This window comes from Scyliorhinus torazame, chromosome 5 (assembly GCF_047496885.1).
Source record: "Scyliorhinus torazame isolate Kashiwa2021f chromosome 5, sScyTor2.1, whole genome shotgun sequence".
NCBI lineage: Eukaryota > Metazoa > Chordata > Chondrichthyes > Carcharhiniformes > Scyliorhinidae > Scyliorhinus > Scyliorhinus torazame.
In genome coordinates, this window is record NC_092711.1 from 133,971,952 (window position 1) to 133,975,863 (window position 3,912).

The window sequence follows — 3,912 nt, forward strand, 5'->3', positions numbered from 1 at the left end:
AGAGTGAGAGAGAGTGTGTGAGAGAGTGAGAGAGAGTGTGTGAGAGTGTGTGTGAGGGTGTGTGAGAGTGTGTGTGAGAGTGTGAGAGAGAGAGTGTGTGTCTGTGTGCCTGGCTATGTGTCCCAGTGTTATTCAGGTGGTGTCGGTGATTGATGGGACAGCTATCCTGGGGAGATGGGACTGAGGGAGGGCGACAGCGGAGCAGACGGTGAGGTATTGCGCCTCCTGTCTGTAACATGTTCTACTGTCCTGCCTGTCATAATATCCACTCATGTATATAATGAGATGCAGACAGGCAGTGATTGACACACAGAATGACCAGTAAGCACACAGCACGGTGCAGCCAATCACCAGACAGGACACCACCACTATAAAGCCAGAGGGCACTAGGTTTCCCGCTCTCTCGGGACCCAGCTAGCAAGTGCAAACACCGGTAGCTAGTAAGTCTGGTCAGGCGAGTAAACGGTCTCCAGTCAGTTCAGTATAGTGTCGACCCACAGCTGAATATGTATATCAGTTCTATCGTTGAATAAAACAGTGTTGGATCTTCTCCAGTGTTAGACGTCTGTTTCTAGCTTCCCTGCATCGAGTGCAGTCCACATCGAAACTACCTGCCAACACATCACTCCCATCCCCAGTCCCTGGCTGACTGGGCTGAGGGGGAACCTGCTGCACTGCAGCCTGCGGTCATTCACACAGCAAGCAGAGACACGCCCTGCTAGTGCCGGGGCTGGTGAACCCACACACCCTCCAGTCCTGGCAGGAGCTGGCTGCCTGGCACACTGTGACCCAGCTCAGAGCTCTCGGTACAGTCTCCCTGCTACCAGCCCGGAGCCCCCCTCCCCCTCCCTGGATCACTCTTGCAGTCACAGCCCACTCCTCAAGCCCCCTGCACACACTTACCTTCCACTGAAGTTCAGGCAAGTTTACTCTGTTGTCTCCCTCTCTCTCTCTCTCTCTCCCTCGCTCTCTGTCGTGTTTCCTCTCTTTCTCGCTCGGTGTCAGCTGAAGACTGAAGTTCTGGTCCCCAAAGCTGTTATGTTCATCTGTCAGCGCAGAGTGAGCATGTCTTCTGCTTGAGTGGTTCGATCCCGCTGTTTCATTCTCTCTCCCTTTCTCTCTCTCTCTCCCACTCACTGACAAGTATTACACAGTGTGGGGTACCAATCCCTCTCTCTCCGTTTCACGCCTCTCCCACTGCCTCAGTCTCTTTGCCTCTGATCTCTCTCTCTCTTTCTCTCCCTCAGTCTCTCTCTCTCTCGCTGTCTCTGTCTCTCTCTCTCTCGCCTGTCCCCTTCTCTCCCCCCGTCTCTCTCCCCCTGTGTCTCGCTCTGTCTCTCTCCCCCTGTGTCTCGCTCTGTCTCTCTCTGCCTCTGTCGCTCTCTCTGCCACTCTCTCTCTCTGCCCCGCTCTCCCTCCCCCTGTCTCTCCCCCTATCTCTGTCTCTGTCTCTCTCGCTCTGTCTCTCTCGCTCTGTCTCTCTCCCTCTGTCTCTAACTCTCCCTGTATCTCTCTCTCTCCTTGTCTCTCCCTGTCTCTCCCTCTGTCTCTCTCTCTCTTTATCACTCTGTCTCTCTCCCCCTGTCCCTCTCTCTTTCTCTCCCCATCTCTCACCCTATCTCTGTCTCTCTATCTCACTGTCTCTCTCTCACTGTCTCTCGCACTCTTTCTCTCTCTCTCTGTCTCTCTCTCTCTCGCTGTCTCTCTCCGTCTCTTTCACTCCCCCTCTTTCACTCTCCCCCTGTCTCTCAACCTATCTCGGTCTCTCCCTCCCTGTCTCTACCACTCTCTTTCACTCTGTCTCTCCCTCCCCCTCTGTCTCTCTCCCCCTCTGTCTCTCTCTCTTTTTCTATCTCTCACCACTGTCTCCAGTGTCTGAATCTCTTTGACTCTCTGTTTCTCTATCTCTGCTCCTCTCTCCCCCCCCCCCCCCCCGCCCCCCCCCCCGACTATCTTTACCTCACTGCTTCTGTCTCTCACTCTGATTTTTCTCTCACACTCTCCCTCTCTGTCTCTCTCTCTCTCTTCGTCTCTCTGTCGGTCTCTGACTATATGGACCTGTAAGAATCCCCTCCCTCTCCTTATGTCCCACACACTCTCTGGCCTAACTATATGTATTTCTCTCTCTCTCTCTCTCTCCGAGTATCTCTCTTGCTGCCAGTCACCATTCATCTGCTCGGAGACCTTTCGCTCAATACCCATCTCTCTCTCCCGCTCTCCTTTAACAGTACTCCCCTCTCGCTCACCTTGCTCAAAGCTGCTCTTCATTTTCCTGATCTCAGCTGATTGCACTGTCCGGCTCCGAAGCCCTGCCCCCACCCAGCATTTTGACAGCCAGCAACATTCTCCATCAATACAAATTGTATTATCCCCATGGAGACCACTCAATTATTAAAGACAGGCCCTCTCCTGCCTGACAACGGGCAGCATCTTCACCCAATCTCTTCATTAATTGGCAGGAGTTGTGTCCTGAACTTTCACAGGGTCGCGGAATTCAGTAAACATTTGAAATCATTCCAACTTTTTAATAATAATCTTTACTGTCACAAGTAGGCTGACATTAACGCTGCAATGAAGTGACTGTGAAAAGCCCCCAGTCGCCACATTCCGGAGCCTGTCCGGGTCACAGAGGGAGAATTCAGAATGTCCAATTCACCCAACAGCACGTCTTTCGGGACTTGTGGGAGAAAACCGGAGCACCCGGAGGAAACCCACGCAGACACAGGGAGAACATGCAGACTCCACACAGACAGTGACCCAAGCCGGGAATCGAACCTGGGAACCTGGAGCTGTGAAGCAACAGTGCTGACCACTGTGCTACCGTGGGTTAGACAAGAGTAAAGCTCCCTCTACACAGTCCCCATCAAATTCTCCCTGGACAGATACAACACGGGGTTAGATACAGAGTAAAGCTCCCTCTACACTGTCCCCATCAAACACTCCCAGGACAGATACAGCATGGGGTTAGATACAGAGTAAAGCTCCCTCTACACTGTCCCCATCAAACACTCCCAGGACAGGTACAGCACGGGGTTAGATACAGAGTAAAGCTCCCTCTATACTGTCCCCATCAAACACTCCCAGGACAGGTACAGCACGGGGTTAGATACAGAGTAAAGCTCCCTTTTCACTGTCCCCATCAAATACTCCCAGGACAGGTACAGCACGGGGTTAGATACAGAGTAAAGCTCCCTCTACACTGTCCCCATCAAACACTCCCAGGACAGGTACAGCACAGGGTTAGATACAGAGTAAAGCTCCCTCTATACTGTCCCCATCAAACACTCCCAGGACAGGTACAGCACGGGGTTAGATACAGAGTAAAGCTCCCTCGACACTGTCCCCATCAAACACTCCCAGGACAGGAACAGCACGGGGTTAGATACAGAGTAAAGCTCCCTTTTCACTGTCCCCATCAAATACTCCCAGGACAGGTACAGCACGGGGTTAGATACAGAGTAAAGCTCCCTCGACACTGTCCCCATCAAACACTCCCAGGACAGGTACAGCACGGGGTTAGATACAGAGTAAAGCTCCCTTTTCACTGTCCCCATCAAACACTCCCAGGACAGGTACAGCACGGGGTTAGATACAGAATAAAGCTCCCTCTACACTGTCCCCATGAAACACTCCCAGGACAGGTACAAAATGGGGTTAGATACAGAGTAAAGCTCCCTCTACACTGTCCGATTGTCATGTGAGGGTACCTTTAAGAAATGGGTGTTTATAAATGGGTGTGTCCATAAATATCTGCAGTGAGAGTACCTTTAAGAAATGGGTGTTTACGACTGCAGTGATGTCAGAGAGTGGGTGGAGTTGGGCTGTTGTCAGCTTTTTACTTTCGTTTTAGGCAGGGTGTGTTTTAGTTTCATTTTCAATGTTGGAGCTGAAGCCAGACAGAGCAGGTGTACT

General features: G+C 51.9%; 1 protein-coding gene across 1 annotated transcript in view; it reads right to left on the bottom strand.

Annotated features, from left to right (window-relative positions):
• The window catches only part of LOC140419818 (cerebellin-1-like), a 35,131-nt gene extending 33,852 nt beyond the window's left edge, over nt 1–1,279 (bottom strand). Inside the window, exon 1 of the mRNA XM_072503831.1 lies at nt 904–1,279. The gene's annotated coding sequence lies outside the window, so the exon portion shown is untranslated. The remainder of the gene's footprint in view (nt 1–903) is intronic.
• Nucleotides 1,280–3,912: the final 2,633 nt, after the last annotated feature.